At 36.9% G+C, this 26,907-nt stretch overlaps 1 long non-coding RNA gene across 1 annotated transcript in view; it reads left to right on the forward strand.

The window, feature by feature from the left end:
- Positions 1–5,377: 5,377 nt before the first annotated feature.
- LOC311431351 overlaps positions 5,378–26,907 on the forward strand; it is a 43,575-nt gene continuing 22,045 nt past the window's right edge. Inside the window, exons 1-2 of the long non-coding RNA XR_014689372.1 lie at positions 5,378–5,504; positions 8,449–8,534. This is a non-coding gene — a long non-coding RNA (uncharacterized lncRNA). The remainder of the gene's footprint in view (positions 5,505–8,448; positions 8,535–26,907) is intronic.

Raw genomic sequence — 26,907 nt, forward strand, 5'->3', positions numbered from 1 at the left:
ATCTCATAAATTCACTTTGCCCTATTCATCTTTTGCTATAATACTTTAAGGGAACTGACATTCAAGGAGTTGTCTTAACTGCCAGCAAAGATGGATTAGTTCAGAATGTACTTTGAGCAATTAATTTATAAGGGACTGTCAGTATCACTGAAGAAAGTTGACTATAATCCAGTGAGGTTATATTCCTAGTATTAACTATATTATGATGAAATGTCATATTCTTAGCACATTAAGTTTCAGGTATCATTCAACACAATTGTGCTTTTTCCTAACAATTATAAGGATGGTCATAGGCCTTCCAGGTATAGCTGTAGATCTTCTTAAATGTATAATATATAGAAGAAAGAAGTGGGAATATACAACTTCATTAAGGTTGCAGCAACTTCTGTTTAGAGAAAGGATGGGTCTAAGCCAGAAAGAACAATAAGAACAAACCATGGAATGTCATACATACACAGGAAAATCTGTCTGTAGTTTTATTCTGCTATGCAAAACAGAAGTGTGACATTACTTCTATTTGAGTGGCCTGTACTGCAATTTGTGTGCTGTTTGGTAAGCTTAACCCTGAAAGCTGAAATAAACAGAAATCATATTTAAAGTTTTGCCGTCTCAGGTGTATGTGAAAGTTAAAGTACAATCTCAACCACATTATACTTTTAGAACTGCCCACAACAGTCACATAAGTCTTAAAGTATTTCATAAATTTTTAAGAAACTATTATTAAGAAACTATGCATGAAACTATTCATTTATGCTGCTTTGGCTTACTCACAATAATCAAACTGTATTTATTGACTCTATGGTCTTCAGCCACACTAAATAAAATGTTTATGTAAAATCTCATGGTTTAAATGACTAGTGAAAACTCATTAAGAAGCTTGCAACATCATCCATCCTTCGTGAATACAGATGTTTTGAAAAATGTGTTACTTGACAGGAGGAGTTATGTATTGGGTGAGGGGTAGAGATGTTTAAACTTCCTTTGACTTAGAAGCTTCCTACTCATCCTTAGAAGCTGCCATTTTTTCCCATGAAAATAAAAAAAAAAATCCTACTTCCCAACTTGTCTGTTGCATGACTTTTAAACTTTGTTATGGACAGCCAAAAACAGCCTGAAAGTGATCACTTTATAACTGGCTCTTTCTTGTTGCACATCTCTTCTAATAAATACATTGAAATTACATCAAAGTTTCCTTGTTTAGTGAAAATGACTGTTTTGTTATAACATTATTAAAGAGAAAACTCTTGCTGGAGAAAAATTACTGTTTCAGATTCTGAACAGCCAAGGAATGACACAAATGCAATAGTAAGAAGTTAATGAGGGCAATACAGAACCAAGTTCCATTGAAAAGAATTAAAGTGCTAAGCTTGTTTAATCTTACTTGTCAACAGAATAGATGCTCTTCTTTACTATTAAATAGCTGTACTGTTTTTCATGATGTCTCTGATGTCCTATTTTCAAGTTTTTCAGGAAAAAAATGCCAGATGGGAGAGTATTTTAAAGTCTTTTTGCCTAAATTGTTGAAGTTAGAGGACTAGATACTTTACTGTGTGGAGTATTCTTTTCACGTTAGTTGTCTTGAAGGGGGTTTATTTGGCATGCTAGGACAAACCAAGCAAGTAGCTAGTTTACAATAATGGCAAGGAGGCTTTGTGAATGAAATGGTGAAATCCATTTAACTACTGTTTCTGGTATGTATTTTGAATCTTAATTGTTGTATTGGCTAATTGTTTCCCTTCCCCTCCCACAGTCTTCCTTGCTCATTCATACACTTCTTGTTATTTATGATTTGCTTACAACCTGCAGTATTATTAAAAGCTATGATCTATGAAGGGAGATTGAGCAGCAGGCTAAATTTCTTCACTGCAAGAAGTACAAAGTCATTTAATTACATGTTATACTTTTCCACCTAATTGTTCTGCTTTCCATGCAGAAAAAGAAAAGGTTATTGCATTCTGTAATGGAATACAATTCATTACTGGCCAACAGGACACCCTATCTACCACAGAGAAACATATTTTTTATAAAACATTGCATTTTTAAGCTGACAAAATCAGACTTTTTGGAATAGCATCATGCAATGCAAAAGAAAGTCTGTATTGATGAATTTTTACGCAGTTGTGGTTTAACCCCAATAGGCAGCCAAGAACCAGCCAGCCACTCTCTCACTCTCCCTCCTCAACAAAACAGGCAGAAAATATGATGAAACGGCTCATAAGCTGAGATAAAGACAGGGAAATCACTCACCAATTATCATCACAGGTAAAACACACTCAGCTTCGAGAAGATGAATTTAATCTGTTACCAATTAATAACAGAAGAGAACAGTGAGAACTAAAAGCAAACTCAAAACATCTTTTTCCCATCCACCTTCTTCTACCTCCTCCCCTCAGGCAGTGCAGGGGGATGGGGACTGGGGGTTATGATCAGTCTATAAAACTTCATATCTGCTGTTCCTTCCTCGTTATGCTCTTTCCTTGCTCCAGTGTGAGGTCCCTCTCATGGAATGCAGTTCTTTACAAACTGACCCTATGTGGGCTTTCCATAGGCTGCAGTTCTTCAAGAACTGTTCCATCATGGGTTAGTACCAGGGGTGCAGTCCTACAAGAATGGACTACTCCAGCATGGGTCCCTCACAAGCTGCAATTTCCATGAGACCACCAATCCTGTGTGAGTTCCACTCTGTGGGCTGGGCTGGAGTTCTGGACTAGATTATGGTTCTCTATGGGTTGTAGCCTCCTTCAGACCATATCTTCTTGCTCCATCATGGGCTCCTCCATGAGATGTAGCATGGAAATCTGATCCACTGTGGTACCCCAAAAACTGCAGGGGGACAGCCTGCTCCACCATGGGCATCTCCAGAGTCCACAGGGGAACTTATTCTCCAGCACCTGGTGTACCTCCTTCCCATCCTTCTTCACTGACCTTAGTGCATACAGGGCTCTTTCTCTCACATTTTCTCAGTCCTCTCTCCCAGTTGATGCATGGCATTTTCACCCTTTCTTAAATCTGCTCTCATAGAGGTGCAACCAACATCACTCAATGCCTCAACTTTGGCCAGCAATGTGTCCATTTTGGAGGTGGCTGGAAATGGCTCTTATCTAAACATAGGGCAGCTTCTAGACATTTCACAGAGAGGCCAGTCCTGCAGTCCCCTGCCTGCCAAAACTTGCCTTATAAACCCAATACAGCAGTACACACATGTTGAATGCAGCACAGTTGGGTCTCAGAATAAATAGAACCTAGTAGGCTACCATCATCAAACTACTTCAAAATTCACCTTCAACACAGTAATGTTAAATTGTCAGTTTATTGATGCTGTCAGTTGCTTGCACAGGCTACAGCAAGGGAAGTAAGAAGTCCAGTGAAATGTACCACCTTTTTTTTCAGTCTCAGTTTCACAGAGAACTCTGGAAACACACCTGTCAACGTTAAATTATTTCTGGCAATCTGAACCTACAAAGAGCAAATACATGCCAAGGTTCTTTCTGTCATTAAGAAATTCTCCATGCTGCTGTTGACTGTGCAGTGTTTGACACACCTCTCCTGACTTTGAAGAAAGTTCAGGAATGAGAATCATGGTAGCTGTGGTGCAGAAAGTCTGAGGCTAAATTGCCCAGGATGTATGTTCATACAGCCATAGCCAAACTACTTATAACATTTGAGCCAGCTAGTTTATAGTAAGTTCTGATATCTGTGCTACAAATAAAATTGCCAAGTGAGGCCATTAAGCTATGACAAGCTGCTCATTAAAGCAGGCATTTACATTAAAGACTGATGAATTTTCATGATTTTTTTTTTTTGTGTGTGTGTGTGCGATTCTACTTAGAACTGTATTTTTTTCCCAGTTAGTACAGTTGAAAGCAAAGCCTAAGCTATGTGAAATTTTTAAGGGAAAAACAAAACAAACAAACAAAAAATGATTTAGAAAATTTCAAATACATATGTAATGTCATTTGCAAATTACCCTACTCTCTCTACCTAGAGACTTTGCCAGCATACATTCAATGCATGGATATAAGTAGCATTTCACTGAGTGATTTACAGTTTCCATTATTTGACAGTTTATCTGTTACTGCAAAAGACATATTTTCTGAATAGTCCATAACTATACTGATGAAAAACTGATTCTGTTTTAAGGGTGTAAAAAGTACTTTATAGATGTTTAGCAAGTGGGATGGGGGTTGACTTTTTCAGGTAGATTGAAGACAAATAGAGATTTATTTCTTATGACACTGACCTTATTGTTTGTCTGTTTACTATATGATTATTATTTTATATATATATATTTTAACTGCAACATTTTCTGCGTTATCTGCAGGGACTGTTTTTTTTTGTTTGTTTGTTTTTGTTTTGTTTTTAATTCCTTGGCCATATATTCTAGTGTTGAGGTTCTACTTTTTAATTATATTAACCTTAGAAAAATAAAACAGCTTAAAGATAGTTATAAATCCTAATTTTATAGCACTGATACTATATATATACTATATATAGCTTTTCAGTATTGGTAGGGGTTTTTTTTGTGTGTTGTTTTTTTTTTTTTTTCATGTTAGTAATGTTTTATTTAGGGCTGTTTTAGGGCTATTTCATCACATCGTATTTGAATCTAATGCCCTTTAAAAAACTTCCATGTTTACATACAAATGAATTTGCATTTTATTTTATTTATTTTATTTTAGAGGATATTTTTCATTACCTGGGTGTGCAAAAAAATTGGTATATTACCTTTTAATATGTGATTAACTAATGTCCTGCTTGAGGTCTATATAACCAGGTGGATCCTGTTATTGATACAAGAGTAAAAAATTGTTATTTTTTTGTGCTCATGTCCAAAGTATCTGGAAAGATTAAGGATTTCTTTCTAACTTATCTTTCTAACATATCTCTCTTCCAGTGTTTCTATTGTTGCTTTTCTGTTATTGATTCCTGATAGAGTGTACTTGAAGGGAGGGACTGTTTTTATTTTCCCCAGGTTTCTTGATTCTCTCTTAAGTGGCAAACACCTGCTTTTAAGCAAGGTTTTGAAAGGTGATGAAATTTTTTGATAGCCGTTACTGGAATGCAGCTTGTTCTTGAATTAAAGTGTTACTTTTTTTTATTATTATTATTATTTTTTCTTGTTGTTTATTATGTTACTTGTAATACAAAGGTATTTCTTTCACAGTTACACAGAATAGTTAAATTTATCAGTTTCTTCCTTTCTTCCTTTCTTCCTTTCTTCCTTTCTTCCTTTCTTCCTTTCTTTCTTTCTTTCATGTGAGAATTATTGAGCCAGGTAACCTGATATGGAGGCAGATGTGTATTTTAAGTTGTTCACAGCTTTTTTTATCATTTATTTTTATTTATTTTTATTTTTGGTGGTGAACATTTCGAGCACGAAAGACTGATTTTCCATGAAGATATTATATGAAAGTCCTTGTTCAAGATTCACTTATGTTCTGGCAAGAGCTGTGTTTGGCAGTGATATATGGATACAGTTGAGTAAACTGCATCCAGTGTGAGAGGTGAGTAAAATATGGTGTCTGAGTGTAAATGCCTGTTGTATCTCCACTCAGTCAGCTCTGTTTTTATGGGCAGAAGAGATCTCTATAATTCCTTTGTTGGTTGCACAAAATTTCTTCCACATCTTTGGTCATCTCTTTTTGCTCTTCTCTTAATTTTATCCACTCTGCCATAACCTTCCAAAACTGAAAGATATAATATCAAAACTACATACATTTTAAGAGCGGGAGACACCAAGAATTAAGATAGTCCATAATGACATTCTATCCCTTACAAAGTTCCTTTCTAATCATCCCTAAAGTCTGATTTGCTTTTTAGACTTCTACAAGACTCTCAACTGATGTTTCTTTATCTGTCACGATCCTAAAATCTTTTCCCTGAATGTCAAGGGCTAGCTCAGATAGCATAATTTTGTTAAGGTAGCATTTTTTTATTATTATTATTATTATTATTATTATTATTATTATTATTATTATTATTATTATTTTGTGTGTGTGCGTGTGGGAATCTCTATACATTTATCTACGTTATATTCAGTTTCCTACAGAATCTTGAAGTCCTCTGCAATTCTTCACAGATGGCTGTTATTTTTAATCTTCTGAATTGTTTTGCATTATCAAAAAGTGTTGTGATCTCACTCTTCTCCTTTCTCAGTTTGTTTACCAGTCCAGTAAACAAACACAGCACCGGTCCCAGCACATATCCCTAAGCAACCTCACTGGTGATCTTGTCCTTTGTGAAAACAGATAATTTACTTTTACTTTCTGTCTTTTCACCAAGCATTTTTCCATTCAAGATCATTTTCATCAATTATTTATCCATGTAAGGATCTTTTCCTCCTGTGCCCTAGACACCTTATTTCCTGAAGAGCTCTTGGTGAAAGCTTTCAAAAAAGCCTTACAAATCCAGGATGCTTCAATTATTTTGATCTGCATTATCCATAGGTTTGCAAATTTCAGCAAAATCCAGTGTACCTATAATACATTATTTTCTTTCAAAACAAAAATATGTTGTTTATATCATCATATTTAGACAGGTGTCCAGACCTCTGTACTTCATTATACTTCTTATAGTGATAGTAGAATGTGAATGTCAGGCTTACAAACCTCTAGCTTCTTGTATCTCCTGCTATTTTGCAGTCCTCCCCTACTAAAGCAGTTTCAGGGAAGAGGTTAGTAGTTTAGCTATTTCATGTTTCAGTTTTTCATTTTCATTTCATTTTTAATTCCATTCATTTAATTTTTCAGTGATTGCCATCTGGCCTTGGCAGTTTGTTTCCTTTGATTTATTAATTTGTTCCATAACCTCTCCTTCTACCATTTCATCTTCTGTTCTGCTCCCTGCACATAAAGAAAAGAACTACTCCAAGCTCAACAACAACTAATACACCAAATTTGTTTTGTTTTTCTGCAACTCATTCTTCTCTTAGACAGCAAATTTTATACTGAGGTCATTTACTCTTCCTATGAACTGTGTAGCACCATTAGCCTACTATGGCAACTAGAAAATACGTGAGCCTGCCTAGAAATAGAGGAGACTTTTGAAGGCCTTTGACATTTTGTACTGGGTTTATGTAAGCACCCAGTAAGGCTTTGTCAACAATATGTACCTTTAATCTCTCCACAATCACATAGTGTCATTAGTCCTTTTTATTTAAGGGAGAACATTAAGATTCTATATAGAGAGGGAAAATAAGAGATTTATTTCACATATCAGAATTCATATGCTAAACATTTTGTAATCATGTCAACTACTAGGAATGTATACTGCATGTAAATCTACTAATGAAATTATTAAACTTAGTCATGCTGTTAGTTATCAGGAAGGATATCTTGAAGGTTGTGTAACATCATATATTGGAGAAATAAAAAGTTTTCAAACAGAGAAGTGATCTGTGCTTCCTTTTACTGTTTTTTTTTTTTCTTTTTAATTATTATTTTTTTTTATTTCTTTTCCCCAAATGTGGAAAATTTTTGAAGAAGAAAGGATAAAAATACCTTTAAGAAGGAATATTGGTGACAAATGTCTCCACTAATTTCCTTAAGTGATGTTCTGTATTTGAAAGTGAAATTAAAAGGAATCAGGCAAGAAGACTAACATAAAGTTGAAATAAAATAAAAGCATACAAAAAAATAAAACCTGTGGAAAAAAAATATATTTTAGGTATGTAAGCCTTTTTTTTAAAAAAAAAAAAAAAATCAGCTTTAGTCATAAGTGATGCTGTTTGTTTGCTTGTTGTTGTTGTTTTCTCCTTAACTGCAGTGCTCTTTGCTGTGCATTTGATGTTTTAAGTGTGTTCTCTGCCCATTTACATGAAGTAGTTGCATTGAAATATTTGGTACTGACAAGTTTGAGTGGCATGGTAGGAAATGTTATTTCCTCTTGCAATCTTACCATTTTTTACAATGATATAGAAAGACTGCATCTCACAAGAAATGTCCAAAGTTCATATTCAAGATAAGATAAGACTGTGAAATCTTCATTCATTTATAATGTAGTACACCTCAACCATAAATATTAAGTACGGACTTGTTGTAGGTTAACCCTGGTAGACAGCAAAGACCCACACAACCATTTTCACCCTCTTGTGATGGGGGACAGAACTGGAAAGGTAGACTTGTGAGAACTCACGGGTTGAAATAAAGACAGTTTGTAAGGTAAAGTAAAAGCTGCACACATAAGGTAAATAAAACAAGGCACTCATTCACTACTTCCCATTAGCAGACAGGTGTTCAGCCACTTTCTTGGAAAGCAGGGCTCAACATGTATTAACAGTTTCTTGGGAAGACAAATGCCATCACTCCCAATGTCGCCTCTTCTTCTTTTCCCCAGTTTTTATTGCTCAGCTTAACATTATTAAAGAGTTATGAGCTGTCGAAGTATTTAGTCATTTAGAGTATTTAGGTCTAATATTACCTCCATTTGTCTCTCTTCTCTACTATACAGATTGCTCTGGATGGATTCACCTCTCATTCCTGGTAGCTTCTCTTCAATTGTATATGATAGGTCAACAACTGGCTGAAGATTTTCTAGTAATTTTTTGTTCATAAATTGACTTCAAAAATTATACCTATGTCATGTTACTAACCTGTTCATCATTAGGTTCTCTTCTAAAGCAGTCTTTTTATTTAAAGTTTGTTAACATCATGTTAACATTATTAGATGATCTTTAAGGTCCCTTTCAGCCCAAACCATTCTATGACTCTCTATATATATGCTAGCTAGAAACTTGATTTGAAACAATGCAAAATTGCTCAGAGTTAAAATGATGTAGAGAAATGGCTGAAATAAAGCTGAGAACAACACTAAAACAGTCAGACTTTAATAATAATTCAGGTCTAATATTTTTAGACAATACTTGTTTGTGAATACCTCTTCCCCCATCCCCCCCCCCCCAAAAAAAAAAAAAAAAGGTAATGATTTCAGATATTTGTGCTGAAGGACATATATATATATATTAGTTATGATTACAGCAGTATTGTCATAATAAATTAGTCATTGTGGGATCTTAGGTCATTTTCAAAGATAATCTTTTTTAAGTTTAAATTTTACTGATTCAGTTGAATTCTGTTAAAGATAGTAAACACTTCCACATGGACTTCATTTTATCACTGGATCAAGATCTTAAGAACACTCACTGTGGAAACTGTAGCAATGAATCTAGCGATGTCTATAAAAGGTACCAATAAACTAGCAACAGCTCCTCAAACTCATTTCCTATGTACATTTCCAAAAAGCAGACTTATTCTATGAATCTTTTTTTTTTTTTTTTTTTTTTTTTTTTTTGTCTGTAGTCCTACAAAATTGACATACTTAGTTGATTTCATGTAACAAATACATGCATGGAATTTAACCATGCCAGTGATATTTTCTGTTGATCAATACCCAGACTTTGGTAAGAAAATTTGGGCTTCAAGCAGTTAAAATAAGCATGACCTACCTCAGCTGCCATTTAAAACCTACATTCCCCAGTACACATTGATGTTCTCAACACCAAAGTTTTCCTCAGGATTTCTAGTTCATAGCAGGTCACCTCTCAGATATGTGATGTGTTTACAGATTGAAAGGTTGAAGCTAATCAGATACAGCACTACAAAAGGTCCTGCAAAGTCACCATTGCAAGTGGTCTTTGCAGTGTCATTACTATGTGATCCGTACAGATTGTTAGGGTGCGTGCAGAGGCAATGAAGAACACCAAGAAAACTACATAATTCCATATCCTGAAAGTACTACTTTACTGACAATACTGTGCTATGGTCTCTTAATCACTGGAGCAATTAGCAAAAGGTCAAAATATTGGCAATAGAAGTATTTTCAATCCAAAGGAGAAACTGTCAGGAATTAAGAACTAACTAATTTAGAAAAATAAAAACAAGAGATGGCATAACGTGTCTCTAAAAGGTAGGTGGTAGATGGTAGATCTTTCTCTCAAGAGAAAGATGTCATTCTCTGGATGATTTTCAGGCAAGGGATTGGGTACATCCCTTTAAAGCCAGGAAGAACAATGTTGGTCATCTGACTTTATCTCTCAAATAGTGTATGTAGTAAAATCCTCATATATTATGATAAAACTATGGAGAAAATTATTCTGGGAGTTGCTGAAAAACACTTGAAGGACAATATGGTCATTGGTCACAGCCAACATAAGTTTGTAAAAAGAAGGTTCTGTTTAATGAAATTAATTTCCTTTTATGACAAGGTCACCCATCTAGTTGACCATGGGAATCCAGTTGATGTAATCTTTTTGGATTTCAGTAAAGCTTTTTGATACCACTTCTTACATTATACTTCTAGACAAAGTATCCAGCTTACATCTAGATACGCTAGCTGAATAATTGGCTGATGGATTGGGTTCAAAGGGATTAGTAAAATGGGTTACATCAGGCTGACAGCCAGTCACTAGCGGGGTTCCCCAGGACTCCATTTTAGGGCCAGTTTTCTTTAATATTTTCATAAATAACTTGGTTGAAGGACTCAAATGTATACTAAGTAAGTTTGCAGATTACACTATATTGTAAAGATCTCTTGACTCTGTCAAGCGTAAAGAAGCCTTGCAGAGAGATCTTGACAAATTAGAAGGCTGAGCAATTGCCAACAATATGAAGTTTAACAAAAGTGTCAGGGAATGGGCAATCCTGGATATATATACAGACTTAGGGATGAAATGGTGGAGAGCAGCCCCATAGAAAGGGATCTGGGTGTTCTGGTCAAGGGCAAGTTGAATATGAATTAACAGTGTACCCTGGCAGTCATAATGGCCAGCCGTACCCTGGGGTTCATCAGGAACAGCATGGTTACCGAGCTGAGGGTAGTGATTTTCCTGCTCTGCTCTGTGCTGCTGTGACCTCACCTCAAGTACTGTGTGAAGTTTTGAGTGCCAGAAGATAAGAAGGACATAAAACTATTAAAGAGTGTCTAAAGAAGGACTATGAAGATGGTGAAGGGTCTAGAGGGCAAGATGTGAGAAGCAGCTGAACTCAAGAGATTATTAAGATTGTTCATCTTAAAGAGGAGACTGAGGAGAGGCCTCATGGAGGCCATTGTAACTTCCTTACAAGCAGAGAAGAGGGACAGGTGTTTATTTCCTTTCTCTGGTGACAGTGACAGGACCCTAGGAAATGTCATGATGCTGTGTTGGGGAGCTTCAGGTTGGATAACAGGAAAAGGTTCTTCCCTGAGAGGGTGATTGAATACTGGAACAGGCTCCCCAGGCAAGTCCCCCGGTCATGGCATTGAACCTTACAGAGTTCAAGAGGCATTGATACAACACTCATATATATGGTTTGATTTTTGATTGATCCTGTGTGAAGCCAGGATTTAGACTCAAGGATACTTGTGGGTCTTTTTCAACTCAGTATATTCTATGATTCTATTATTCTATATTAATTTGCTTGAAGTGGAACGTACTTAAAAGGTATCCCAGGTTTATTTAAAAATTCAGCAGCAATAGGAAACTTATGACAGTCACTGCCAAATTCAAGACTGTGTTGGAAAAGATCAAAATAATTATTTAAATCTGCCTTTAGTACTCCTTCATTCTTGTGATAGATCCCTTTATTGGAAACATGCCTCCACCACACAATTTGGCTTGCCCCTTAAGCTCTTGCTAGCTTTATATCTTGGCAAGTAGATTTTCTTTTACCTCCTCTTTTGTATAAGGCCTTGAACTGAAAACGGATAATTTTGATCGTTACCTCTACTTGCAAAAGAAGTCAGCAAAATTACAGTCTTTATAGTAAGTGCTGTATAGAATTTTCATTTTCTATGATAATATATAGGCGTAGCAACTCATCTGTCCATTAATGATGGAAATAAATTATGTGTCAAATGAATGCTTTGTTCTCTACTAATTAAAAATTTATAGAGAATTGCTGACAAACCACTTAAGTGCAGTTTTGTTTAGATGGAATTTAAAAGAATTTCACTAAAGGTTGATTTGCAACAATAGGAAGAATGTCATAGAAACAAGTGGAAAAAGCTCTTGGTAGTCTTAAGACTCTTAGTAGTCTTAAAAAGAAAATGTATTTTGGATCCTGGGAATAAATATAATTAATTCAATAGGTGTATCCAGTTTAAGACTAGAGCGAGTCTTTTGGAATCTCCCATAAAGAACTGGAATATTTTAAGATTTTTATAATTCTCTTAAAATAGTAAATGTAGATTAATGCTAATTTATGGTACTTTGGCATCACTGTATGACAAACAACAATAAGAACAATTTTCAAAATAATTCAGATTCTGATTTCTGTTTCTTTTTTCCTTTAAGGAAAACTGTTGAAAACAACATTGTATTGTGCTGCTAAGTGAAAAAAAATGATTGAATTTTCCCACTCCTGATTTGCAAGGCTTGGCTGTGAAACTGTTCTATAATTTTTGTAAAGTATTTTGTAGCTTCCACTGCAACTACTCAGGTATCAGATATTTAGATTTAAAGATCTTTATGCAGGGAGGTTCCCAGTCATTAAATATTAACCAAATGTTTAAAATACAGTCTTCTGGTCAAAACAATTTTACTTCCTCTATTATGTTAACTTATTCGGTCTCTGTGGACCTTTGTATATCATCTACAGAAGAGAGTTTAAGACTATTATTATTCCACTTTATCTTCCTGACAGTTCAGAGTAGGGATTAAAAGAACATATGAAGTGGAAAGCATCTTTAGATTCTAGTTTCCAGGCAATGAGTCTTATATTCCATTTCTCAAATGAAGCAAGTTCCTAAAAGCACTTCAGCTTTCTGTGCATTTCCTACTCCTGTCTTCCTGTAAATATTCCTTAATTTTGTTGCTCTAATGGGTAGAATTGTTGTCAGGCCTGTCATTCCTTATGAACAGTTGTGGATTCATTCAGTCCTAGTGTCTATTTTGCACTTTTCATACATAAAATTCTCTCACCTCTTCCATGTTCATATATTTTCTTGGGGTATTTCTGTACAGCAATTATTCCCTTTACTCTTGTTTTCTCCAAGCGAAATGAGTCTTTTTCTAGTCTTCACTTACATACCATTTTCATACTTCCAGTTACTGCTATAACATGTCCTTGATGAACATGCGTATCCTGAATTGCACTCAATATTCCAGATAAATCTTTCTGAGACCTCCAATGGTTATACTAATGCTTCCCTGTCTCTACTAGAAATAATTATTATAACACTGTGATTTTATTGGTCCCTTTCACAACTGTATCATGTTCCCAAATTACAATCATTCTTGATTTTTACTACTTTCAGTGTTTCTCTGTTGTTTTAACTCAGGAGTTTGTAATTAAAGTTGTGTTGTTAATCAAAAAGTAAGTTAAAACTTATTCTTATTGTAGGTTTGTTTTTTTTGTTTGTTTGTTTGTTTGTTTGTTTGTTTTTTAAAATTCAGTTGCCAACAGAAGGGAACACTAAAAGTTTTGTGACTTGGCCTGTTTCCCAACAGAAATCCAAGTAAAGCTAAGAATGTATAGCATTCTGAATATTGTTGGTTGTTACTATTAAAGAGTAGAGTTTTATGTGGAGTGTTACAGATCATAATGTTACATAATAGACCAAAAAACACTGGTTTCTGTAGTCCTTAAGGACTAGAGAAGATTTACACATTAACTGTATATGAATAAGGAGTAAGATATAAAGACTGAAAAATAAGTAAATCTCACTCTAACATAAAGATATATAGAATAAAATGACATAATAATGCTGAAGACAGGAACATGACTGTTTGCTTGGTGTATGAATATTCAATAGCACATTATTTATTACTGTGTACAAGGAACTGAATAAAAACCCACTTTATGAAACTAGCTTTAATTCTTTTTTCTTTTTTAATTCTTCACTCTGTTGGATAGACCCAGCTCTACCCCTTTGGTCATGGACAGCATAAGCTCTAGATCTACCATGGCATCTTAAAGAAACCTGAGTGACAAATCCATTGCTCAGGTCAGGAAGTAGTAAACAGAACCCTGCAGATGAGCAGCCTGGCTTCGTTATGCCTAGTGAGTCAGTAGCAATTGTGTTATTGACAGTGACCTACCTGTGGGCTGGAGTGGATGGTGGGAGAGGCAGTCCTTAGGCAGTACATGCCAGAGATCTAACAGACTAGGCTAACATGTTATATCTAAAGCCTTCAATCACTGTTATGCTGTTTACTACATATTTGCACTTCCCCCCTCCCCCAAATAGGTTTGAAAGAATTTAATGTCTCCTTATTTTTTCCACTCCTTTCATTTATTATTATCTATTCATCTGCTGGTGACAAGGTACATCCTCTCCTGATTTGTTTATTTATTTTTAATATTTTATTCTAAGTATCAGTTCTATGCAATAGATGCAAATGTTAATATTCACATTAATAAGACTAATGTTTTATTAGTTATTGATGACAAATCCTTCAGCAAATATATTCAGTGGTCTGTCTGATTTATTACATTCTAAAACTTAATTATACATCCTTTATACATCCTACTAAAGCATCCACGTGTGTCGCCACTGGTCTGTATCAAATGAGTGGATTTAGAAATAAGGGTGCTAAATGATTGAATAAGATGTCTTATCACTTAAATACTTAGAAATGAGTGATCTGCTGAGGAGAGAGAAGAAACAAAAAATATACCTTTTTTTTTTTTTTAAGATTCATTTTTAATCTGTAAAACCTTAAAACATGGCTATTTTATCCAATTTAAAATTTGATGTCAACATAAAATGCCTAAATGTCAAGTCATTTTCACTGAATTTTCATTAGTGTAACCAGGTCTCCTTGGACAGCCATATTTGACCATGTATGGGTAGAAGGAAGAAATCCATATTTCATCTAATTCTGCATAAATATTCATGCACAAGTCAGAAAAAAATATCTCAGCGGGAAAAAAAAAAAAAAAAAAAGTACATTAATATGACTGATATGACTGTACTGGAAGGTTTTTGAGAGAATAACATAGCACTGTAACAGAAGCATGGAGTGTTTTCTGGACTTAATTAGGTGGTATGTGTTGCAACTGAATATGTGTGTATATATATATTTATTTATATGTATACACACATTAAGGAATCAGGAAATGTTGTGATGGGAATGTTTAAAAGACAGACAAATGAAACCAGATTCCAACATTAAAACAACATTCTACAGGACTGACATTCATTAAAACTACACACAAGCAAAGTTTAGTTAACCACTATCAATCATTAAGTTGCAATGGGTTTGCGTAGCAAGGTTTTGGTAGTGGGCTGCAAGGGTGGCCTCTAAGAAGAGTCCAGAAGCTGCTCCATATCTGTTAAGAGCCAGTTCCAGAACCAGGCTCCAAAACAGGTCTGCTGCTGGCTAAGTCTAAGCCAACAAGTGATGCTGGTTGCCCCTCTGTAACATTTGTAGACAGGATAAAAAATGCAGTGCAACAGCAGCCAGGAGAGAGGAGTGAGAATATGTGAACGAAAGAGACTTGCAGACTCCAAGATCAGTTCAGGAGGGCAGGAGGTGCTCCAAGCACAAGAGCAGAAGTTCACCTGTGGCCTGTGGGTACCATGGTGGAACAGATCTCCATGCTGCAGCCTGTAGAGGAGCCCATGATGGAGCAGGCTGTCTCCTGCAGCCTATGGGGTACCACAGCAGAGCAGGTGGATCTGGTCTGAAGGAGGTTGCAACACATAGTGAGCCCCAGCAGGAGCAGACTCCAGGCTGGAGCTGCAACCTGTGAAATGGAGCCCACAGTGGAGCAAGAGTCTGGCAGGAGCTGTTGCTGGTGAGGGACCCATGCAGGATCAGTTCCTGAAGGATGGATCCAGTGGTACACACCCATACTGGAGCAGTTCTTGAAGAAATGCAGTCTGTGGGAAGCCCATGTAGGATCAATTTGGGAAGGACTGCATCCCGATGGAGAGACCCCACTCTGGAAGAGACAAAGAGAGTGACGATGGAGAAGCAGTAGATTACAAAGTGTTATGACTGATTGAACTGCTTGAGGAGAGGAAGTAGAAGAGGGCAGATGGCAGGGGTGGAAGTAATTTTTAGTTTGCTTTTAGTTCTCACTTCACTAGTCTGTTAGCAATAGGTGACAAACTATATTAATCTCCCAAGGCTGAGTGTACTTTCCATGATAGTAATTAGAGAGTGATCTCTCTATCCTTATCTCAACCCTAGAGCTTTCTTTTCATCGTATTATCTCCTCCTGCTCTGATGAGGAGGCAGAGTGAGAGAGCACCATGGTACATCTTAGCTTCCCATCATTGTGGAACTGTCTCAGCAAAAACATTGTGATTCTAAGGTGCTTCCACTTTCCTTAAAATCATTCATCTGAATTCACACAGAAATAATGGGTGCTCTTAATGTATGTTTGTTAATATAGATTTCTGACTTGAAACAAGCAGATATTTATTAGACTTTTTCAAGGAACTTTCTACTTATCTGAGTTTATGCTGGTCAAATAGAAGGACGGGTGAATTTGCATGGATCCTGTCACCACAAAAATTTTATTTATTTATGTATTTATTTTAAAGCAGTGACCAGGCAGTGACCAAGAGTCTTATTATCTGTAGAAACATCCATGCTCCGTATTTCCAAGGCAAACAATAATGACAGATAAAGAAGAAAGATATGGAAACTAAGATACAGATTTTTGAAAGATATTAACATGGCAACACTGGATCTGCCTCACTCCAAAGGAAGAAAGCAAGGGTGAAGCCAATGATCAGCCCACTGACCTCTTCCTACTCAATCCTGAGGTTTAAAACAGTCACTGATGTGGAAGCAGCTGAATGCTGTCCTGGTGAGGCAGGTTTATGACTTGTGTCCCTAGGAAATCTTGATAGTTAGTGGCACTGTTCATCCTTTCACAGTGCTTCTGTTCAAAACCAGCATCCCAGATACCTCTCTCTCCACATTCTGGGTTGTGTTACCCTGCTTGTGTTCTGATGTCATTGTGATTACCCGAATATTGAACCAGATGGCTGTTAAATGCATGCAAAGTATTTCTAGTTTTGTTACAAACATCAAGCAGCCTTTCTGAAACAATAGTATCCGGTGCAAAATGTATAGCTATAATAAATGTTGCCATTCTCCACTACAGGAAAAAAACAATTGTAAAGATATTATATCCCTTTAAAACTAAGATTAAAATAAGCAGAAAAAAGAATAATATTGCAACTGTTCATAAAAGAATAAAAGTGCTTTTTATTGTAAACCATCACTGCTCCTTTTATTTTGTTTGTCTTGAGAAATATCATTTATAGAATATTAGTGTTGCATTTTTAAGTGTTTTGGTGAAACAAGAAAGCCTCACAAGGTTATCAGGTTTCTTTGTGTGCATTTTTTTCCTAATTTCTTTTTTGAATTTTGAATTTTTAGATTTTTTCAAATTTCTTTAACATTTAGTGATTGAAAATACAGAGAGAAAGTCAAATCAGAGAGGCAATAGAAATAAAACACACATTGCAAAAGCTGCTTTATCTTTCCTTAAGATTTCAGTGAAGGTTTTGCATCTAGCCAGAAATGGTTCCTTGTAAAACTCAAAAAAATGTAAAAATTAAAAATAATAATAATAATAAAAAGGCTCCCAAAATCATACTCCTATTAATGCTAACTGTCCTAGTAACTCAGTCATTATTGATTGTGGCCTTTACACCGTTTACTGCCTAATATGACTGGTCATAAGTTTCTTGACTTTAAAGAACTCCAGAGAATCCTAATGTCTGGAAATTTGGAAGAAAATGATGAATCGATGAAATGGGACTCAGACTCACATTGCATGCTTATACTGCTTTGTACAAAAATTGGTTAGATATTCATTTATATTATGCTTCATGCTTTGGAAACTCTTGGGTAACCTCTACATCTGTGATTCCCAAAATGTCTCTGTATTTGACTTCCTTTAAAGGCAAAAGGCTCCTGACATTTCATATAAGAATATGTCTCCTGTGTATATTGATTATCTGTGAAATATTTACAGACATGCATCTTATCTACTACTTAACAACACAGTGTTATTATAGCAGTCTTCTGAATAAGACATGCTAAATCAACATTAAAGTAATCCTTAATCTTATATGATCTATAAGTTCAAATAAGTACTGGCAGGGAAAGTTAACAATTCTGAATTCTAGAGAAAAATCATGTCTGCTAGAAATGCTTTTTCCTCAAGATTTGAATAGTCAAGGAGAAATTCTGAAGGACTATTTTTATACTTTACATTACCTTGCCAATATAATATTTATAATATTAAGATTCCAAAAATTGCAGGTTTTGTATATATTGTTTCATTAAGTAAAAATCTATTTTTTGTTTGTTTGTTTTTAACAGGGGAAGTTTAAAATTCAAACCCTAAAAATGTAAAATTGAGTTGCGAGAAAGTGCATTTTTGCTCATGTTTAGGGATTCCTTGACTTTTATTTTGAAGCACTTCTCTATCACACTGAGAAGCAAAATTTAGGCTACTGAAAAGGTACTAATAAACAAATATTGTTTGCTAAAATCACCAGATCTTTAATGCTTATAGAGAAAATACGGAAACAAGATAGAGTCTTATGTCCCCAGATGGGCACCACTGTACTTCTACTGTAGCTATTTTTCCGAGACAGAAGATGTAGTTAAACAGTACTATTCTAATTAACTAATTTTACCTTGTGCTTCAGTAAGGATCTGACAATTCTCAATTGCTTGCTCCATATACAGCTGTGAGATTTCACAATGAGGATAATCAGAGATCTCTTCAAACATGGGAACTTGCATTTTCTGGGAACTTATGGAAAGAATGCAGTTTCAGAGAGTCTGAAAGGTCCCTTATAGGATTTTTCTTTGGTTTTAACCTCCTCATTAAAAGGATCAGTGAGAATCTGGCCTCAATGTAAGTCCTAATCAGAGAAAATAGCATTCCCTAGTTTAAACAAAAATGTGTTAAAGTTGAGGCCCTCTTTCTCAGCTCTATCCATGGATTTTATGCTACTATTGAATCAGTAGTATCTCTTATTTTCATAGATGTCTACTGATGCATGAATGAATGTATCTGGACGTGTGAATATACTTTCTTTCATTGAGTGTGTCATAGTAGCTTTAGCATCTTGACTAAATCAAAGGAGCTTTCAGGATGTTTTTCAGAGAAGAAAAGTTGTTAGGATGCTAACATGCCTACGGCCATACCACCCTGGCAACGCCCGATCTCGTCTGATCTCGGAAGCTAAGCAGGGTCGGGCCCGGTTAGTACTTGGATGGGAGACCTCCTGGGAATACCGGGTGCTGTAGGCTTTGCCGAACCAGGATGAGGAGACGGATGAGGAATTCTACAGGCAGCTGACAGAGGTTGCAAAATCATCAGCTCTTGTACTCGTGGGGGACTTCAACTTCCCTGACATATCCTGGAAGCACAACACAGCCCTGAGAAAGCAGTCTAGGAGGTTTCTGGAGAGCGTGGAAGATAGCTTCCTGACGCAGCTGGTTAGTGAACCTACCAGGGGAGGTGCCCCGCTAGACCTTCTCTTCACAAACAGAGAAGGACTGGTGGAGGACGTGATCGTCGGGAGCTGTCTCGGGCAGAGTGACCACGCAATGGTGGAGTTCACTATTCTTGGCGGGGCCAGGAAGGGGACCAGTAAAACCGCTGTATTGGACTTTCGGAGGGCTGACTTTGAGCTGCTCAGGACACTGGTTGGTGGAGTCCCTTGGGAGGCGGTTCTGAAGGGCAGAGGGGTCCAGGAAGGCTGGGCGCTCTTCAAGAGGGAAGTCTTAATGGCGCAGGAACGGTCTGTCCCCACGTGCCCAAAGACGAGCTGGCGGGGAAGAAGACCGGCCTGGCTCAACAGAGAATTGTGGCTTGATCTTAGGAGGAAAAAGAGGGTTTATAAGCTTTGGAAAAGTGGGCAGGCCACTAAGGAGGACTTTAAAGAAGTAGCGAGGCTGTGCAGGGACAAAATTAGGAAGGCCAAAGCTCATCTGGAGCTCAATCTGGCTACTGCCGTTAAAGATAACAAAAAACGTTTCTATAAATACATCAACACAAAAAGGAGGACTAAGGAGAATCTCCATCCTTTACTGGATGCGGGGGGAAACTTAGTTACAAGAGATGAGGAAAAGGCGGAGGTGCTCAATGCCTTCTTTGCCTCAGTCTTTAGCGGCAATACCGGATGTTCTCTGGATACTCGGTACCCTGAGCTGGTGGAAGGGGATGGGGAGCAGGATGTGGCCCTCATTATCCATGAAGAACTGTTTGGTGACCTGCTACGGCACTTAGATGTGCACAAGTCGACGGGGCCGGATGGGATCCACCCAAGGGTACTGAGAGAACTGGCAGAGGAGCTGGCCAAGCCACTATCCATCATTTATCAGCAGTCCTGGCGATCGGGGGAGGTCCCAATCGACTGGCGGCTAGCAAACGTGACGCCCATCTACAAGAAGGGCCGGAGGGCAGACCCGGGAAACTACAGGCCTGTCAGTTTGACCTCAGTGCCAGGAAAGCTCATGAAGCAGATCCTCCTGAGAGTCATCATGCAGCACTTGCAGGGGAAGCAGGCGATCAGGCCCAGTCAGCATGGGTTTATGAAAGGCAGGTCATGCCTGACGAACCTGATCTCCTTCTATGACAGAGTGACGCGCTGGGTGGATGAGGGCAAGGCTGTGGATGTGGTCTACCTTGACTTCAGCAAGGCTTTTGACACCGTCTCCCACAGCATTCTCCTCAAGAAACTGGCTGCTCTTGGTTTGGACTGCCGCACGCTTCGTTGGGTTAGAAACTGGCTGGATAGCCGGGCCCAAAGAGTCGTGGTGAATGGAGTCAAGTCCAGTTGGAGGCCAGTCACTAGTGGCGTTCCCCAGGGCTCGGTGCTGGGGCCGGTCCTCTTTAATATCTTCATCGATGATCTGGACGAGGGCATCGAGTGCACCCTCAGTAAGTTCGCAGATGACACCAAGTTAGGTGCGTGTGTCGATCTGCTTGAGGGTAGGAAAGCTCTGCAGGAGGATCTGGATAGGCTGCACCGATGGGCTGAGGTCAACTGCATGAAGTTTAACAAGGCCAAGTGCCGGGTCCTGCACCTGGGGCACAATAACCCCAAGCAGAGCTACAGGCTGGGAGAGGAATGGTTGGAGAGCTGCCAGACAGAGAAGGACCTGGGAGTGATGGTGGATAGTCGGCTGAATATGAGCCAGCAGTGTGCTCAGGTGGCCAAGAAGGCCAACGGCATCCTGGCTTGTATCAGGAACGGTGTGACCAGCAGGGCTAGGGAGGTGATCGTCCCCCTGTACTCAGCTCTGGTGAGGCCGCACCTCGAGTACTGTGTTCAGTTTTGGGCCCCTTGCTACAAGAAAGACATGGAGGTGCTTGAGCGGGTGCAGAGAAGGGCGACAAAGCTGGTGAGGGGCCTGGAGAACAAGTCCTATGAGGAGCGGCTGAGGGAGCTGGGCTTGTTCAGCCTGGAGAAGAGGAGGCTCAGGGGTGACCTTATCGCTCTCTATAGGTACCTCAAGGGAGGCTGTAGCGAGGTGGGGGTTGGCCTGTTCTCCCACGTGCCTGGTGACAGGACAAGGGGGAATGGGCTTAAGTTGAGCCAGGGGAGTTTTAGGTTAGATGTTAGGAAGAACTTCTTCACTGAAAGGGTTGTCAGGCACTGGAACGGGCTGCCCAGGGAAGTGGTGGAGTCACCATCCCTGGAGGTCTTTAAAAGACTTTTAGATGTAGAGCTTAGGGATATGGTTTAGTGGGGACTGCTAGCGTTAAGTCAGAGGTTGGACTCAATGATCTTGAGGTCTCTTCCAACCTAGAAATTCTGTGATTCTGTGATGCCCATCTGCTAAACAAGAACTAAGGTACTCATACTGAACCTGGAATATTAAATGAAGTTATTCTTATCTATTGTAATGTTAACAAGACTTATGAGAAAACAAAACATAATGGTTTTGTTTCTTGATACATTGGATGAGGTAATGACTTTGATGCTTCTCTTGGATGTAGCTGTTTACTAATGAATATTCTGAGAATTGCTAATCTGTTATACAATTTAAGTCTAGAGGGAATACAAGTTGCTGCATTTAAAAGTGAGAGAGAGAAAGTAAAATCTGTCTTACCTATTCTTTTATTTTTTTCCTTCCCTTGGGAGAAAAAAAAAAAAAAAAAAAAAAAACCAACAACAACAACAAAAAAGAACATAAATGTCTGTATAATCTCAGACAGCTGAGGTTATCATATTCAGGAAATGCTGAATTTCATTTTGGCAATCTATTCATGAAAGTTGACATTATATTTAATTACTGCACAGATAAACCATTTCTCATATAAATGAGAAATCCTGTGAGCACAGAAAATCCATTATTTTAATTTACCATAAGATTAAGGTTCTCAGATGAATTCCTTTAATGTATAGTGTTTCCATTTTTCAAAAGAAATCTCTAACTTCTGATTACTAGTACAGAATAATATTTCATATGGTCTACTGTATAATCATACACATGATCATAAAGCCCACTGCCCAGCTTTGGCTTAGCATAAAAAGTTTACTTGTTTTAAATGATCAAAACCTAGTAAACTGATATCTTCTTGAAGTCATCATGTGCTCTTCTGCACAACTTACACAACATCGTAATAGTTTCCTCTTCACATTTTGTCACTGTAAGTTGTTTAGTAATTCTCCCTCTTATCCATTTGCCAGTGGATGCTGTCATGCTACTTTAACGTAGAAGGAAGTTCCCAGAAAAGCAATCCTAAAAGCAAAGTTGGTTCATCTTCTTGGACCAAGAGGTACTGAACGATTATAGAAAAGGTTCCTTCCCAGAGCTTTGGTTTCAGGTATTGAGCCCTCTTCCTGTAGTGGTAGCTATTAGCACCCACCTCTTCGCTCAGTTCAGTTGCTGAACCACAGAGCCATTGAATGACAGTTGAAACAGCCTACAACAACCAAGATCAAAGGAAAAAAGACAGGAAGGCTTGGACATTTTGAAAGACACTTTTTGCTTTAAAAGTGTTGAAAATAGGTATCTTTCAGTTATCTCAGTGCTGCTATGTTTTTGTTCATAATTCATATCCCCAGACTACAGAACCTGACAGTTTTTAGAGCTGCAATTTCAGTTATCTACCCATTTACACAGTGTACTCTTTGTTGATCAGTGTCCAAATGGCAACTTGACACTTGTGCTCCTGTTTTTAAAAATGACATAGAAGAGGAGGAGGAGAAAACACAGAATAAGTAGTCTGGCAAAATATTTTATAACTATTTTGGGGAACATTTCAGACCATCAGTTCAACACTTCTCAAGTGTTGAGAATTGTTCTTACACATTAAGTGTTGATTATATTTGAAATGTATTAAAGCTTCACTTGAAGACATTACAATGATTCAAGTGGATATGTTTTAGGTTATAAATGTTGGAAACTTTGATAGCAAATCATTTCCCTGTAGAATGACATACTTTCTATCTGCACTGCTCAGCCTAAACTTTTCTGCCGATGTCAAGAACCTTTCTGATTTTCCTAAATCTATAGTTGCTTGGAATATTTTAGTAATTCTTTTATAGGTATTTAAAAAAAAAAAAAACAATATCTTTTAGGTAGTATGCTGCCTTTTGATCTCTAGTTTTTCTCATACTCAGTAATACTCAGTGAAGCTTACGTAACTTCATAAAAAGTTAAAGGATAAACAAGGAAGTTGCAATTCAATGGACAGTCTCCAACAAATTTTGTTAGTCAAATTTTCATGCATGTGCCAAAGAAGCAGGTGTCTGCAAGTATAAGTTTTTCTTAGATTAATATAGTAGATTAGAAAATATTAGATATCTTATCCAATGGCTGGTATACCAAGAAGGAGGAATCCCTAGCCTATAAGAATATGAGCTGTCTTGCCACTGGGCAGATTATGAATTTCAGTGAGGTAAAGGAGAATTCTCTTGATCTGCCTTATGATTTTGTTTCACTAGGAACCTTTTATACTTGTTTTATCGTGTTCTGTAATAACAGGATTTTTTTTGTTTGTTTGTTTTACTAAGAACAAAAACAAAAAATAGAATAAAGAAGCTGAACAGAATAAAAACAAATATGCTGGCAGTGATGTAGAAAGCAGAACAGCAGCTAACAAAATAAGACTAAAAACAAAAAAACAAACATAAAAGTGGAAGAAATGTGTACATTTTTCAGTTACTTGCAACTTGCAGTTTGTACTAGGCTCAGGGGAACAAGAGAAATAAAGTAGTTATTAGCCTATCATGCAAATTGTATAAAGGTGGAAAAAAAATACAAAGAAGTGTTGACATTTCTGTTTAAACCAGTTTTTGATGTTTGGTAAGAGTAAAAGAAATATACAGTTGAAGATGATGAGAGTGCTGGAAAAGTTCAAATATTTCTACACTTTGCAGTGTAACAATGTAACAATGTATGGTGTAACAGTAAGAAAAATGTGCGTGCTATGTTGCTGGACCTTTACCTTAGCATCTTCACTTCTTTGGTGACCCAGATGAACTGCTAGCAGAGCATATAGATCAGCTGGTAAATGTGTGAGAAACAACACTGCATCTATCACTGTCACTGAAAACGAAAAGTGCAGGGAGAAATGGGGTTAAGACTAGTCTTGCAGGCTAGCGCTGAAGAATGAGTAAGGCAGTCTTGCCATTCCATTGGCAGTTTGTGATGTTTTTTTTCCCTCTCCTTCAGAAAATTTTTGCAATCAAAACAGTGACACGTAGCTGACTCAGAATACAGACCTTACTAAACTGACATGTACCTGCTAACCAAAATCTTATCCTAAAAAGTAGTGTCCACTTATTAAAAAAATAAAAATAAAATAACAACTAGCTAATAGGTTGCTCCTTACTGTAAATGAGGTGTCAGAATGGGACATTTTCAAGGAGCCTACATGTGCTTCAGGACCAAAATCTCTCTTATGACTTGACTTCTGGGAATTAACCTAGACAAAACTATTGGAATTGATTACACATACTTTTACAGTCAAATACAGATAGTTTGTTGATAACTGAATATTGTGCACTGTTGGAATACACTGCTTTTCTGTAACTGTCAACAGGAAAAATGGTTTAATTTTTATTCATTCTGTTATAACTATGTATTGTAACTGTAAGTATAGCTGTTACTTTTTTTTTTTTTTTTCATCGTTTATGGCCTTATTCTATAATGTATATTGTTCTATGATACACAAGCTTTTATCTGTATGTCTTTTCAAAATATATTTAGCATTAAGTTTCTAGGCCATAGTAAAATTATCATTATCATTATCATTATCATCCCTGGTACTAATTCTGAATCTATGAAAACTGTTATCATAAATATTCCTTCTGGAAGAATGGCACATACTTGGATAAAACTTTCTCAAACTGATGCTTTTAAACAAATCCCCAGGAATTCTGGCAATTATTAATGTCTCTTATTAAATTGAGTTGCTTCTGTTTTACGTAAATGTGAGCTTGCTCCTACACAAAAAGATAGTCATTGTTACTGTAGGATCTTGTCCCAGAAAGGTCTGTTTCATTGTAAAATACTTGTGGAAAAAAAAATATATATTTTTTTATATATACCAGCCTATATATATGTATAGGCTGAATCTGGCATATTTCTCTGCATGCTTGTAGTAGCCGGCTAAGAGAAGTTACACAGAACAGCAGTCCCAAGATTTTGTTCTGTATAATTCTATAGATAACACTCATATTTTAACTATGTGGCAAGCCTACAAAATCTAGCTGGTTCAACTAGATGCATGGATATGAATGATATGGAATTCTTTTTTTTTTTTTTTTTAAAGTGAAAAATGGCAGCCACAACAGTATATCCCATTATGTAAGCTGTAGAGTCAGCTGTTATATTATAAAGATACCTAAAAATATTGTATAATTTCTGCTAATATTCAGTTTAGTGAGTGAAATTTAAAATTAATTCTACAGAGTATACCACAGACATCTTCAAGAAAAAGATGAAAATGTAGCTAATGTGAGTTGGTAACTGAGTGATCGTTTAAAATTCTGCGTGATATATGAATAGTTTCCAAAAATTCATCCATTAACTCTTTGTTTTTCAGTCCTTCAGTGATTTGATATTTTAAAACTTCTTTCCCCAAAATGAAGAAAACTCTTATAAAACATTACATGTATTTACCAAATTAAAATTAATTTAACAGTATATTTTCCTGTAGTAAAGAATTATTATTAGTTTGAATGGGTAAGTTGGCAGATAGTCCTGAAGGTATCCATTTTATTTACATGTCAAAAACCTGTGTTCCAATATTTCCTATGTATTCCAATTGCTTGTCATAGCCAACTCTGGCAGAATTATGATATATTTGCAGTTGCTCCTAAAATAAATGTTTTCTAATCTTCAGGCAGCAGTGAAGAACCCTCCTGCACTTTTATTGCTTTTGTTTCTTCATTGTAGCTAATATTTTCTGTACTCTCCCTTATTGAAAGGTATATTGATATGACAGTGGCAGTAAAACGAGATGTTGGTGTATCAATGTTGTGAATGTGTATGCTGTCTCTTCAGCTCCAATGCAGTTCTTAATATTTTTGCTGTCCTTTATATTATATGCCTTTGAGCAACCCAGCTAGGGAAACTGAATTCTTTATACGTCATGGACAAGGTGCACTGAAACAGCTGATGCCTTCAACTCACTGCAGTCAACAGGGAAAGGAGAGAAAATGGAGTTGAGACGTAATGCTGTCTTGACCCAATTCACAAGCCAAACACAGCTAAACTAACATAATATTTTGTGCTGGTATAGGTCAATAGCAAATTTACTACTCACACAGAGCAAAAGGGAATGAGATGAGAAATTTCAGACACAATTCTCCTGTGTTGTTTTTAGGGCAGCACAGCTGACAATTTACAGCAGGTGTGCTGATCATGTTGGGAGGAGAAGAAAAAAGAAATAAACTCTACCACCTTTTACTTCAAAAATGAGCCATCAAATTAAAACAAAGAAAAAAATGTTGCTACATTAATTGTTTGTGGGCTTTTTTTGT

This window comes from Aythya ferina (genome assembly GCF_964211825.1).
Source record: "Aythya ferina genome assembly, chromosome: 2".
Lineage (NCBI taxonomy): Eukaryota > Metazoa > Chordata > Aves > Anseriformes > Anatidae > Aythya > Aythya ferina.